Raw genomic sequence first — 15,970 nt, 5'->3', positions numbered from 1 at the left:
AGCTTATCTCTGAGAAGAGATGTGATGGCTACATGCCTCTGAACTGTGTTACAATGAGGCTCGAAGGCCTATTTATTGTTGAGAAACAATGGAAAACCCTTAACATTCCAAAACCTAACCCTAGGAGATGAAACGCCAAATTGTGGGCCCCGTTTGGGGGTAAATTGGTACATCAACTTCCCGGGGTCGTAACTTTGGCATATGATCTCCGTTTGACGCGTACAATAGCTCATTAGAAAGATCTATCCGAGCACTATCATTGTTGGAACTGGCAACATCGGTCCATTCCATGGACCCATGTTGCCCCTGGATTCCCCAGAAAACGTCGTTTAGGGCCTCAAAACGGCTCCGGAAGTTCAGGACCCGAAAAACTGCTAAAAATAGTAAGTTGTGCTACAATTAAGGAAACTAAAAATGCTGAGAAAGACAATGGTGGGGGTCCAGGTGGACTTGGCAGGTGGCCACCAATATCCACCCGGATCATTCCTCCCCCCTTAGGAAGCAATGGTCCCCATTGCGTTGAGCTCCTCCATGAGATGAGGAAACTTCTCTTGAACTTGCTCCCTGGTGAGGCACTTGCCCTACTGAAGGAGTTGGCCTGCTTTGACAACTCGATACAGTTGGATATTCTGTTGGCGAGTGTTCTTGATCTGTGTGTCCATTATCCGATCTGTTGCAGCTTGTTCCATGCAATCTGGATTTAATTCTGTGGGTTTGAGCTGTTCTGCAATGTTGGATGTGTCTAGCAATGGTGGAAAGTATGGCCGAAGGCGGTCCACATTGAACACTGGGTGCAGGCCAAGGAATGGGGGAATGCTGAGCTCAAATGCATTGTCTCCCATAGCCTTAGTAATGGTGTAAGGACCATATCGGAGTGGTCTCAATTTCCGATAGGCTCCAGTAAGGCGTTCCTTTTGCAAATGCAACCAGACTTTGTCGCCCACCTGAAACTTGTGTGGCACCCGGTGTTGATGATGTCGCTACCTGTACTTGGCATTTGATTTCTCAAGAATGTCATGGACCTGCTGGCGAATATGTTGGATGCGCTCAAGGAAGCTGGTGGCCTTATCTGTTTCGGACTGGACATGAGCTGAATTCATGTGAGTAGCTGCAAGGGGCATGGCCACATCAATGGGGCATAGTGGCTGGAATCCCAAACCCACCTGAAAAGGGCTATGGCCAGTGGAGCTGTGAAGAGCTCGGTTGTAGCTGTGCTGAACATAGGGGAGGCTCTCGTCCCATGTGCGTGGATGCTTTGAGTTATACATGCGCAGAATGTGCACAATCATCCTGTTGACAACCTCTGTCTGGCCATCAGTTTGAGGATGGAAGGCTGTGGACTTCGTGAGTTTGGTGTCCAACATTGACCAGAGACTGGACCAAAATGTCCTGAGAAACCGACTGTCCCGATCTGAGATGATAGACTGTGGGATCCCAAAGTGCACCCACACTCGTTCAAAGAAGAGTTTAGCAGTGGCTTCTGCTGTGATATTCTTCTTGCAGGCCATCATAATGGCCATTTTCGAGAACCTGTCGACGACCACAAAAACACAGTCATTTCCATGCTTAGTGGAAGGAAGGCTTGACATGTAATCCATGGAAATGGATTCCCAAGGTCGACTAGGGGTAGGCAACAGGGTATAGAGGCCGTGCTTCTTAATGGTCGGTTTGGCAATGGCACAGGCAGTACATGATCGGATGTACTTCCCAACATCCTGTCGGAGATTCGGCCAATAGAAATAATTTTGCAGTACTGCCACTGTTTTCTCGACCCCGAAATGCCCAGCAGCCTGACTGTAGTGTGCTTCCCAAATCATCTTGGCACGCTCGCTTGAAGGAACACAGAGGTGACCGAGGTGGCATAATAGGGTGTCCTGGAGGTGAAAATCTGCAACATGACGACCCTCCAAGAGTGTCTGGTATGTGTGGCCGAATTCTGGGTCGCTTTTGTAGAGAAGTGGCCAATCAGCAGTCTTGTGCCCACAAGAGTTGAGCACGGTGGTTAGCGCCATGATCGGTGGCCGACTGAGGCAATCTGCAACATTATTGGTGCTGCCCTTTTTATACTTGATATTCAAGTGAAACTGTTGCAGGTATGTAGACCACTTCTGATGGCGATCATTCTGCAATTTCCCTTGGGTCTGTATGAACTGCAGAGGTCGGTGGTCTGTGTGGATGACCGTTTCCTTCCCCAAAATGTAATGCTTCCATTGTCGGCAGGCCTGTACAATGGAATACATCTCTTTATCATAAGTGGGGTCTAAAAGTGTTTCACTGTGATATGCCACTGGATGTCCATGTTGAGTAAGGACTGCCCCAATAGCATAGTCAGAGGCATCTGTCTCGACCTCAAATGGTTGTTGTAAATCTGGTAACGCGAGCACTGGTGTCGTACAGAGGTGATCCTTCAATTCCCTGAATGCCTTCTGTTGAGATTCAGACCAAAAGAATTTTGCTTTCGCCCCGCCCTTGGTGACTTGACTCAAGGGCCAAGAAATATGAGAAAACCCCAACACAAACCTGCGGTAGAAGTTGGAAAGACCTAGAAAGCTGTGGAGCTCTGTTAGAGTGGTTGGAGAGGGCCAATCCCGAATGACTTAGATCTTGGTTGGATCGACATGCACCCCTTGTTCATCAATGATGTATCCTAGATGCTAAACCTGGGTCATGCCAAAATTGCGTTTCTCCAAATTGGCACATAGCTTGTGTTGCCGCAGTGTTTGGAGAACCTGTCGGATGTGATGGAGGTGCTCTTCCCAACTCTGGCTGAAGATCAGAATGTCATCCAAGTATACTACTGTTAACACCCAGGTTGTTCCCTATGACTCCCAAGGGAATACGGCCGGGGTAACCACTAACCAATCTTTGGATCACAGCTTCTAGCCAAACTGTAATCAGAGAGGGCTCTCTCTTTATGATTTGTCTTTGTTATGATGGTGTTTTAGGCTAGCTATTATGCTCAGGTTTTGGTTTATGTTTTGGTTGAAGGATTTCTTTCATGCCTTAAGATGTAGTGTTTAGAGAGTAAAGTATCATTGGGCAATGGAGTCTGGAGTTGTGAAATGCTTTGAAATACAGGACTGGTGGTGCTCAAACTGCAGGGCCAATTTTGTATCTCATACAAACAAATTTAGCTTGAATGGTGATGCATGTCAACCAACAGAAAGCAATTAAGAATTTTCTATTAAGCTGGTGAGGTGAAAGTGAAGCACGTTGTACAGGAGAAAACTTGAATTCCTGTGACAAAGGCCACTGTGAAAGATGTATTCTGAAAGTGCAGCAATTAAGAATTACACTTATCAAGATTACAGCTGAAGAAAACATTCATTAACAACACAGATTGAACTCAGGGTATTCATTGAATAAATCCGGAAAGTTATTCTTTTTCCTTGTTGCTAAATATTTAAAGTTAGATAACATATATGAATTTTAACAAAACAAAATACATAACAGATAGAGTTACAGAGACTTATTGTATGGTGAAATACACAGGAATCCAGCAGTTTTCAACAGACACCAGAACGCATTCAATACTTCAGAAATCCGAGAAATTCCATCACTTTCTTTATTAACTTCTGAAAGGATTACAGCATAAGAACTTCTTCAGGAGAAATCAACAACAACCTTGCAAGCTCATGCGAAGGGGACTTTATAGGAATGCTTATACAAAATATCTCAGGCATTGAGTCATCTGAGAGAGAAAATATCTTCATAAATTCGTACAGAAAGTAGAAAAGAAGTTATTACAACTTTGAATGCAGCATAAATGCTCTTTAAGTCTGTCAGAGGATAATTTGACCTTTGGAGGTCATTGAGTCGGTTGAACCGCTTTGCTTTAACGCTGAATAATGTGTCTTTACTTTTTGCTGCGCTGTATTTTCTCGGCTCTGCCAGCTGTGTTTTCCTATTCTTGCTGTGTTGGCCAAAATCTTTGCTGAGTTGGCTCAGCTTTAATCTTTGATGCATGCTGATTTTGTTTAAACTGTACTTTGCATCACAACTGATATTTTTTAAAAAACAAAATTTGGTGAGTGGCTCACTGTTTATAGAATTTTCTGTATTGTACTTGTCCACCAGTCTTGTGTAGGGAGTTGATGCCTGAGAATTGCATCCATAGTCTCCTCTGCCTCTGTATACTTGTAAAAATTGGGTGCCACATCAAACAGGTGATTGATCTCATTCATTATAAAAAACAGATTTTCTACCTTGTTGTAAATAGTCTGTCCTGTAGCTGGCCCTGTTTCTTCTGAGCTGCTGGGATTCTCATTGATTTCATTTGTGGCAAATGCATTCACTCTTTTGGCATACTGCTCATGAATGAGCAGTCTCCCTGCGCTGTTCAGTAAGCTAGGGAGTCCTCTGTTTTGCAGCACCAGGAATTTATCCATGAATCTTTTTACCTCGGTCTGCATGTCTTGGGTTCTTCTCTCCAGTGTCTGCACCAAATTTCTTAATGTGAGAACCCTTTTGATCAACTGAATGGCCTCAGTCCTATTGGGAATTCCCATGTTTTCCAGCTGAGTACTTGTTCTATTATTTAGCACATTGATCATTCTGGTGGCAATTTCAGGCATGTTGCCTAGAGCAGCCCTTGACTTGTGAATTTCAGCTTGTGCTTTTGGGATGAGCTCTACCTGCTCATGGATTGTCTCTATATACTGCCATTGGTCAGTAATAGACTGGCCAATGTTGGCCCATAGCATTGCCTTAAGTCTAGCTATAACCTTATCTAATTTGAGCTCATTTTCTAGCTCTTTTATTCTGTCTTTGAGGGCTTTCACCTCCCTGCCCTTCTCTGCCACTGCTTGCTTGGATTTGTCATACCTGTCATTCACCTTGGCCAGTTTATCCCTGGTCTCATTTAACTCAGTCATTTGAGCTTCCAGGATTTGAATTTCATTCTTCAGCTTTTGCATATCCAGGCTTTGGGCCTGCTCTGTGGTTGTTGGTGCTGCTGAAGTAGATGTTGCTGTCTGTTCAGTCTGTTGAGGAGGAGAAGCAGTGATAGGAGCAGTTTCTTCAAGATTGATGACGAGAGGAGGCTGAGAGGTGTGACCCTCTTCTCTTTGTTTCAGTGTTGTTTGCAATGCTGCTTGTGCGGCCTCTGATTCTCCCAACTTTTCTTGTGCTTGAATCAGTTGCTTATAAAGGGAAATCATCAAGGCTGTGGCATCCTGCTCATGTCTTTGCTGAGCTACTTCATCTGTTTGAGGGTGAATGGTAGCTGGGAGTTTGATCTTTTTCCTTAAGGCAGCCATGTCAGCATCCCTCAACTTCAATATCTCTTGTATTCCTTTGATGTCTTTGGGATCATGCCCAATCTCAATGATTATGTCTTCCAAGGACCTTATTCTGTTGTCCTTTGCCTGGGATGATGCCCTCTCCAACTCCAGTTGAGAGGCTGTATTATTGAGGCTGCTTTCTAGCTTATAATTTTCTAATGTTTTGTCTGCCAAGGCGGCATACACCATCTCACCAGTCTGTTTGTGCAGTTCAATTTTATCCATTGGGTGTATGTCCTTGGCCAGGACCTCCAGATTGGTTTTGAGGTAATCTGAGGTAGATTGGGGCTGCAGTGCTGTTGGCATAAAATGGCTCATGATCATTTTGCCTTCCTATACATCAAATGCAGACATCAGTCTTTGTTGATTGGTAGGAGCCATTTTCAATAAATGGTTGTACAACTGTATCATGATAGGGTCACTCCTCCTTTTGATGTCTATAAACTGCTGCTTCATGCTCCTTTCTCCTTCTCTTTGCTGGCTGGAGGAGCTGACCTCTCCTCCCATAGTTCTGTCCTGTTCCTGCTGGAAGGAACTGGCTGAAGCTTCTCTGCTAGGTGGGCCCATGCCCATTGCTTGCCTTATTGCTATGTCATCCTCAGAAAAGTCATTCAACCTTTGCCTTTTCTCACCCTGGTTTATAGATGATGTCAGGGGAGTTTCTCTATCCCTTTTTCTGTTTATGTCCTATTTCTGTGGAGTTTGGAGGACTGAGGCATCTAAGGTAGTTTCTGGCCTAGGAGGCACTATGTTTTGAGCCTGTTGCTCAGTGGAAGTTGGAGTATCAACTACTCTTTCTTGCTGTAAGGGCTGTTGTCCCTCATGTGGCCCTTCTTCTTGATGCAGTTCCTGTTGTTGTTGTTGTTGCTCTGCCTGCTGCTGCATTTCTTTATCTACCTGCTGCTGAGTCACTGGAGGTGGCTGCTCCTTGCCATGGAGAGATTGTTCTATCTCCATTTCCTTTTCTTTGCCTTTGCTGGATATATTTTCAGTGGCCTTGGTAGTTTGCTGTTTGGCAGTTGAGGAGGATGCAGCTGCTCCCACTTGCGTGCTCGGAAGTGTGAATACCTGTGAACAAAGTTCAAGGTCAGCCATCTTCCTTAGATTCCTTATCGCCCTCTGATTTAGCTCTTCTTGTGACATGGGCTCTTCTAAGGTCCCTCTCCTCCATTTGTCTTGGTTAGCATATTTTTCAATGTGAGGGATACTATAATGATCATAGGCAGACAACTTATATTTGAGCCTCCTCATAGTTATAAAATGATTAGGGTCATAGGGTGTCCATAGGAAACTGGTTTGAAGGCCAAAGGACTCAAGCATTCTATCTGCTTCCTTCCATCCTTGCTCCCTCTCGTTATAGACCAAATGGCCAAGTTGGCTTTTCACCTTCAACTGTGCTTTTTTGCCTTTTCCTGAAAAGTGAAGAACATCAACCCTGCCAAATTGCCTAAAGTACTCTAGGGTAAATAGCCTCATAGGCACATACTTAGGTAATCTGAATGGAGGCAAATCACACCCATATATCCTGATGACGGTGTGGTTTTGGTAGAAGTACCAATCCCCAATGCTGTAAGCTTTGGATAGCTGAAGAATTCTCTGCATGTCATCAGTGAGTCTCGGAGGAGGTGAGCTCATCAGCATTGCCATAGCTGGATGGATGAACAGATCTATGAATTCACAGTAAGTGTATGGAGACTCAGGTGTAGTGTGGAAGACAGAGGACCAATAGACCACTGATCTGGGATTGCCTTGGGCATCCACTCCTTTGATTGAAAAATGAAATCTCTCATGTTGATGGTATAAGATCAGATGGTAAATGTAGGAGGTGTATCTGAACATCTTTTCTCTGGATAAATTCATTAGCTGCTCATGCATTTTGTCAGAGATGTAGGTGGCATAATCATAGCAAACTGGAAGTCTGCCCGGAGCGAACATCAACATCATTACTAGCACAGTTTGGTCTACCAATTCTATTGAGCTATAGCCCAAAATCGGTCTAATCATAACTACCAAGTCCCTGCCCAACTGGTTAAGGTATACTTGATTCAGAGGAGGATATTGCACAGAATCAGAGTCAATGTATAACTGATTTAGCTTAGTGATTTGGGCATCTGTCAATCTATTCCCTTGTTTTATCAAGTCTACTAGTGACAAGGGGACCAATTTTTTCTGAGTTTTGAAGCAAAGCATGTTCCTGATGGCTTCAGGAGTGATGTAAAAGAGAGCAGAACCAGAAGGATCCAACACAGACCTCTGGGTAGGGTCATAGTATTCAGCACAAAGATGGATCAAATCAGGGAATTGATTGACTTGAGGCAACTTAAAAATAGGAAGAAAAGAATCCCATATACCCAACACATCTGCTCCAGTTTCATGTTTGGCCTTAAGTTCATTGAGCAGGTGGATATGGAACTTGGTTCTCATCAACATCTCTTCTGAAATCTGATAATCCATATCTGCCAAGGCTTGCCATTCCAAGTTCCTTTGAGGGGCATTCAGAGGCTGAACATTTAGTACTACAGGTGTCTCCATTGCCAAAGAGGATTCTGAATTAGGTGTAAAGTGGTTTCAATTGAGCAGGACAGTATAGAGGAGTGTCTCTTTACCAGGGAGGTGAATTTATAAGGAGCAGAGAGTAGTTCTGATAAACAGTAATTGAAATATTGTTTGAAGTTTTAAATAAGACCAATGCCTGGCCTCACTCTGTCTTTCTCAGCAGGTAAATTCAGTTTAAATGAGTCTTTCGCGAATGCGCGAACAGAGTATGGTTTTTGGTGAAAATGCGGGCAAACAAGGCTCAGCTAGTGTTTTTCGAGTTCACAATTGTAAATGGGGCCAGGCGCAAGTGTTTCTGCCGGTCAATTATATGTTTTTTCACAATTTTAATCGTCCTTGGCAATTTACAGACAAAACCAGGTGAAGGAAGGATTTTCAAGGATAAATACCTGGCTTTCAGAGAGCAATGGAGAGGAATGCAGGTGAAAATGGTGCGCTGGCGGTCTCCTGGTCGAGTTCTGCAGGTTGGTGCACTGTTGGACGTGGAAAAAACATGCAGGAGCAACAAACGTATTTGCAGAAAAGAACCAAAAAACGCGAATTTTGGCTATAATATTGATTTTTTCGGACTTTTGGCGCGCTTTTCTGGTGACGTCAGCATGACGTCATCGGTGGGGTCAGGGCCGGGTGACGTCAGCATGATGTCATCAAGTGAGGTGGCAGGCTCTGAGTGGTCCACGGGGATGATGAAGTGGCAAGACACATTGGCAGAAGGTCGGGCGCAGTGGTTGACGCGATGGCCGGGTGGCGGTGACGTGGGATGACGTGGGAGTGACGATGGACAAGCGGGGTGACCGAAACCGGAAGCGGTTAGCGGTTTTATATCGCACCGCTTATGATACGGACGAGGTATTTGTCAGGCGTACCTCCGATGCGCTGTGGGGAAGACGCGTGGCGACCGCATGACGTAACCCTTCTGACAGATATCGGGAGATATCTGTCCGCCATGAAAGTCGCTCCGATATCAATGAGGGTCGTCAGATCTCGTGGGCCCGATCCGACGGTTGACGGGGGGGGAAAAAGTGCTCGACCGGTACGGGGTAACTGGCGGACGTCGGAGCCGCTCCGACATGGATGAGAGCCGTTGGATTAGAGGTTCTCAATCGGACGGCTGTCGGATCAATGAAATGATCGGCCGATACGGAAGGGGCGGGGTTATTTTAATATTCATTTCGGGATCTGTGCTCGGCGGAAAACCTTAGGGTATGGCTTTTGTAAGGTTTTGCGGTGTATTTGGAAAATCCTATTTATGCGCCCGAACCATTGGATAATCACAAAAATATGTTTTTGTGTATTTATTTGGCAATTTAGAGCGGGTAAGGGTAAAGCAAGGTCTTTTACAAGGTTTATGTTTGCAAATGGGGTGCAATGGGTTAAAAATGGATTCAGAAAGGGGGAGGAGGGTTAGAGTTGGGTTTATCAACATGACCAGGTGTTAGTTGATCCCTGATATAGAACTTATTGGCTATAATGCCAAGGGGAGGGGATATTTATACAACATTTGGGGTTTATACACCATGGTGTTTATACTAGTAGGGGAAAGGTGATATAGGGGATTTATATAGTAAAGTTAGAGTTAGTATGGATGAGGGGGGTGAATGAAGGGAGAAAATACTGAGCTTATTTGTGAAACACTTAGCTTAAAGAGTAGATCAAAATGAAAAGATTTTTACACAAGAAATGTGGCTTTTGAAGGAACAAGAACCACCATGAAACCATAATCTTCTTCCATGAATCTCAGCTGATGAGGGAGTGTTAGTAATGAAATGGAAAGGGGAAGAAGGGAGGTTAGTCATGCTTTCTGTTTGTTGTAACTTGATGAAGAAGAACACCTTCTCAATTGATTGACTTTGCTTTGGTAAACAAAGTTAACACACCTGCAATGGTAAAGATAACCTTTCTGCAACCCCAACTACTTACCCAGCTACTTGCCTAGCATTTTTTATTTCTTCTTGAAGGGTGCACTTGGACTTGCAGACCCTTACCTGCCTTTTCTTTTCTTTGGCTTTTTCTTTTGTTTTTCTGTCTACATCTACCCTTATTTCTTCCAAGGTCCCAGATTAAGCTGTTGGGAGCCTTTTCTTCTCTAGCTGAACTATTTGTCTGCCAAGATTAAACAGTTTGGACAGACTCCTTTCTCTATTCTACAACTGAAAATTTAAATAATGGAATGATCGAGATTAGACTGTTGGAACATCCATTCAAAATTTAAGTCCATACCAAGCTATAAGCACAGATTGGATTCTCTTGGAAATATGTGATCTTTGAATCATCAAAGCAGAGCATATTTGGACCTTTCATAGCCAATCATGAAATATGAAACCTATTGGTATAGGTAGCTAACAGTGGCTCCACATGGGGATGGTGTTTCATTTGAAAGACCAAGAACAACAGGTCAGATTGCCTTGCTCCTTGATTGCTCTTGCCCATCTTGTGGTTTGCTGCTTTGAAGTGCCCAAATTGTGTGCTTTTCTTCTTGGTAGACCTCTGATTCTATTTACCTTTTGCTGGCAATCAATAAACTTGAAGAAACTGCATTTTTACAATCTAAACAGAAAATAATATATACATCTGCATATATACAAGGGAACCTCAGATTGTACTCATGGGTAATAGTCAAAATAATGCTTCAGCATCCTGCCATTCACAGGACCTTCATCCAAGTCAGTTTCAGTTAGACTTTTAAGGAAATAGGTATTGTTACCTTGCACTGCTTGGACAGCAAATGGTCCTCTCCATAAGGAATCAAATTTTCCATGCTTTCCTTTGTCTTCTCTTCTTGCATCCCACTTGAGGACTTTGTCACCAATGTTAAAATCTTCTGCCTTAGTTCTTCTATCAAAGGCATTTTTTAATTTCTCTTGTAGAACTTGAACTCTGCTGAAAACTTGATCTCTGGTTTGCTGCAGACATATGATTTGATTGATTCTTCTCTGCATATCATTTGGTTCAGCTTGTCTTTCTTGAAGAAGTTTCATAAAAGGCACTCCTAGTGATGAGGGGAACTTGGCCTCTAATCCATAAACCAACTCATATGGGCTGGTCCCAATTGATCTTTTGGTTGTTAGTCTATCTGCCCATAGGGCATTCACAAGCTTCTTATGCCAATTCTTTTTGTTCTCTTCAAGTACTTTCTTTATGATGTTTACCAGACTTTTATTTGATGACTCAGCAAGACCATTTCCTTGGGGATAGTAGGCAGTGGAATGGCCCAGAGTGATGTGAAATTTATGGTAGAAGTTCACCATTTTCTCGGATCTGAAAGCAGCAGCATTGTCTGTTATTATTTTCTCAGGACAGCCAAATCTTGCCAATATGTTGTTCTCCAAGAACTGAATAATTGTTGAATCATTTGCTTGTCTGCATGGGGCAACTTCAATCCACTTAGTGAAGTAGTATGTTGCTGTTAAAATCCATCTGTGTTGGCCTGAAGATGAGGGATGAATTTCCCCAATGAAGTCCAATCCCCATTGTTGAAAAGGTCTCTCTGTTGCAATAGGCCTTAAAGGAAGTGGCAGCAACTGTCTCTTTCCCTCAAACACTTGACATTTATGACATGAGGTGATGAATTTCTTGACATCAGAGAACATGGTGGGCCAGTAATATCCAGCCCTTAGTATCTTGTCCACAATGGACTTCCAGTACAAGTGGCCACCACAATCACCTGCATGGAATTCTTTTATGACATTCGGAGTTTCATTTTCAATTAAACAGTGCAGCAAAATACCTTCATGGTTTTTCCAAAGCAGATTGCCATTCATCACACAAAATCTTGAGGTTTTCATTTTTAAGAATCTACACTTAGTTTTGGACAGTCCTGGGGGAGCACACAGGTTTTGTAACACATAACAGATATCAGAATACCAGGGGGATTGTTCAAAGGCTACATTGATCTTTGGAGTCGCCAGCTCCGGTTCACTGTCCAGCTGGTTAATGTCTAAGGCTTGAAAATTTGTATCTGTCATTAATTTAGCCAAGCCTTGCCCTTTTATTAGTTTTGTAGGTTTTATCTCAATGTCAAATTCCAAGATGCTGGCAATCCATTTTCCTCTTCTGCCCTCTAAATTCTCTTGGGTGAGAATGTCTTTGACAATAGGACTTGGCACATATGCTTTAACATGGGAATAAAGGATATAAATCCTAAAGTCTTTAATGGCTTTGACTAAAGCATAAGCTTGCTTTTCCATGATTTGATACTTTAAAGGTGCATCTCTGAGAGCTTTGCTAAAGAAAGCAATTGGCTTCTCATTTCCTTGGTCATCTTTTTGTAATAGAACAGCAGCAATAGTATGCTGGGAGGCAAAAGAGAAAATGATAAATTCTCTGTCAAACTGAGGATTGGTCAACACTGGGGTTTGGGTAAGGGCCATTTTTATACCTTCAAAGGCTTGATTGGCTTCAACAGTCCATTTTACTTTTGAATCTTTCTTTAGCATGTTATTTAATAATCTGATTAGCTCTGCTAAGTTTGGGATAAACCTTCTCAAGAAATTGATTTTTCCCAAGAATCCTTGCAACTCTTTGACATTCCGTGGGTGGGGCATTTGTAGGATGGCCTGTATCCTATCTGGGTCAATTCTTATGCCATCTTTAGAAATGATGTGGCCCAATAGCTTACCTTCCTCTAAACCAAATAGGGACTTCTTGGGATTCAAGGAAATTCCATATTTTCTGCATTTAAGGAAGATCTGTCTCAAATGTTTTATATGTTCTTGGTCTGATTTTGAGAAAGGTGTAAGGTCATCTAGGTAAATGACTAAAAAGTCATGAATCTCCTTGGCAAAGGCAATATCCATGGCTCTTTGAAAAGTTGCCCCTGCGTTTTTCAATCCAAAAGGCATCTTTACATATTTGAAAGTTCCCCATGGAGTTGTAAATGCTGTTTTGTCCTGATCATCAGGGTGAACTAAGATCTGGTTGAAACCTGAGAATCCATCAAGTAGAGAAATTATGGAAGCCCCCACTACTCTCTGCAAAATGTGATCCATCTTGGGTAAGGGGTAATTGTCTTTAAGGGATACTTGGTTCAGATTCCTCAAATCCACACACAGCCTAATTTCACCAGTCTTCTTTCTTGTAGGGACTAGGTTGGAGATCCATTCAGAGAATCTGATTGGTGCTATGATGCCTGCCTTGAACATTTTTTGTACCTCTTGTTCCATTGCTGGGAGAAGCATAGGATTGATTCTCCTCAGTTTTTGTTTAAAGGGCTTTTGATCAGGTTTGAGAGGGATAGTGTGCTGGATTACAGAGGTGTCATAGGACTTTAGGTCCTCATAGCTCCATGCAAAAACATCCTGGAACTCTTTGAAGAGGTCAATGTATTTTGGCTTTTGGTCAGGAGGTAAGGAAGCAGATAATTTAATTATCTTGGGTTTTTCACTTGTACCTATGTTGCATTCTTCAATGGCTGCATTTTTGGTTTTCTGGGGATATCATTAGAATCAAAGATGTCCTCTAGTGGAGTTAGGCCTGTTGGTAGAAAATTGTCTTTCAGCTCAATGATTTCAGTTTCAGCATTGGCCACCTCTTCATAGTTAATTTGTTGAATTTGCTGAATGTTTTCCTTGTTGAAAATGGTTGGACTCAGCATTAGTTTTGCAGTTCTAGGTGATATTGGGTGAGCAATCTGTTGAAACTGTATTTGTGATGGACTTGCTCCATCAAATATTTGTGATTGACTTGCTGACTCAAGTATTTGTGATTGACTTGCTGTATTAGTGTCAATATTTAGTCCTGCAAATTCTTGCTGCATAGTTAAAAAATGATTTATTTGCTTGTCATCCTCAAATACTTGCCAATCATTGATATTGTTTGGAATTGAGGGTCTGTGTTTTACCTCAGCTGTAAAACAATGGTGGGGATCAAAGGGCAACTTGCAGGTACTTGCAAAGGTGGCTAAACTATGAGCATGTAGATTGTGGTTTCTGGGAATTTTAGTAATTTGGAATTCAGAGAAAAAGTTTAGTACCTCAGCAACAGCAGACCTATAAGTCCTTAGTCTTTTGTCATTGGTGACAAAGTTTCCCTTCACTTGTTGGATAACTAAATCTGAATCACCCATGATTGAAACCCTGGCAGCTTGCAAGAACTTTACCAACTTGAGTCCTAGTAAAAGAGCTTCATATTCTGCCATGTTATTAGTACATCTGAAATTCAATCTATAGGCTCTGCCTTCTGCATGACTATTTTCTTTATTGTGTACCCAAACTCCAGCTCCTGCCCCTAATTTGTTGACTGAGCCATCAAATTCAAGGAACCATAGAATATCCTGTTGGGAAGGAGATTTGATGATCTGTTCATGGGCTGGCCATGTGAGCAGCAGTTGTGGTTTTTTCTCTAGCTTGTCTTCTAGGGCAGTCTCATCGTTTGATTGGATGTTCTTGACAACTAGGGCAGCAGCAACATCTAGTGTTTGATTGACTGTTGTTTCATGGGTGGTAATACTTTCATTTGAATCTTCCTCTTGTATGAATATCTTGGTTTCAACCTCACCTTTTGAGGGAATTGTGGTGTCATTGAAGAGAATGTATGAGTCTATGTCTGAATGGATAGCATATATGGGAAAATTTTGAGGCTTTTCTTCACTGCTGACCATGTATTTCATTAGTGTTTCTCTGTACAGTCTTTTTGGTTGCCCAAAAACAGAGATGGTGGCATATGACATGTCTAATTGCAGGGAACCTTGGAGTTTAGCTCCCCATGATCTTGATAACAGCATCCCATACTTAGGTGGGATATCAACAACTACCACATCCATTAGGATTGTCTTGTTTGGGTATTGAACCAAAGATACGCATAAATCTTTTATGAGACCTAGACACTTGACTTGGCTGGAGTCAAAGGAAAACAGATCCTTATATGGTCTTGTTATGTCTAAATTCAATCTCTCCATGACTGCTTTTGGCATGAGATTGTGAGAGGCACCTGAGTCAAACATTGCATTATGTAATATTTTATCATGAATATGTAAACTGACATAGAAAGGTAATACCCCTGTGACTACTGTTTTTCCATCCACTTCAGGGCCAAACAGGAGTTATGGGGTGTCATCCAGCACATTGACATCATCTTTGTTGCTAGTGAGTTGAAGGGACCTTTTGATTTGTAGTTTATAGATGTCATGCTTGGCTAGTTCCAAGAGAGGAATAGCTATCTTTATTTTGCCAATTTCAGTTTCTAAGTCAAAGGGTTTTTCAGATTGGGCCTTGGGGTTATAGGTGATAGTCCTTTCCTTTTTCATTAAATCTCCCTCTTGATTTTCATCTTGACATTGGGCCTTACCCTTTTTACTTATCTCTTGAGGAGTAACATTTAAATTAGGATGAGAGGATGAAGTAGCCAGAGACTGCTGTCTTAAGGATAGTGGTTCAGTGATCTCTTCAACCATCACTTCTTCTGTAGGTGAATTTATTTTTTCATTAGGTTCTGTGACTATAACTCTTTCAGGCTGCTGATTATCCTTTTTCTTTTCAGGCTGGCTGACATTCACAGTTCTGCTCCTCAGCTTGTATTGTTTATGGACTTCATAAATAGCAGTGTCATAGCCTTGTTTGAAGTCAAAGGATTCCCCTGACTTAGTTTGGAACAGTTTGATTTCATCGTCCTCATGATCTTCTTGTGTTAGGAAAACTTGACTTTCACCATCTAGGCCTAATAAATTAATCTCAGGATCTTCATTGGGCTCTGCTGAAGTGGAAGTTTCTGCATAATTTTCTTGGAAAGGGGGTCTTATGTCTTGATCAGCACTGGTTTTGCCAATACCTGGGTTTTGAGTTCTCCTGAAATTTGGATTCCTAGGAGGGTTGTTTTGTGGTGCTTCCCATGATGATTTTCTTTCAACCGATTCCACTCTATCACCTAATCTTTTCATTCCATTAAGTATGGCATCAAGCTTTTGATCAAAGGCAGAGGGTTCCTCTTTGAAAACAGTCCTCTTTTCCAACCTTGCCCTGTTTCTTTTGGCAATTAGGTTGGCTTCCACTGTGACAGCAACCCTTTGGGCCTCTTCAAGGGATTGACAGTCTCTTTCCTTCAACTGATAGGCCATGTCAGGGTCAAAACCATCAGGGAATTTGTACAAGGCTAAATCAGGAGGAGGCCTTAAATTCTGTGGAATTGAGTTATATACA

This window comes from Pinus tabuliformis, chromosome 6, assembly GCF_031772625.1.
Source record: "Pinus tabuliformis cultivar Carrire ecotype Pingquan chromosome 6, CPIR1, whole genome shotgun sequence".
NCBI lineage: Eukaryota > Viridiplantae > Streptophyta > Pinopsida > Pinales > Pinaceae > Pinus > Pinus tabuliformis.
This window is presented reverse-complemented; position numbering follows the sequence as displayed.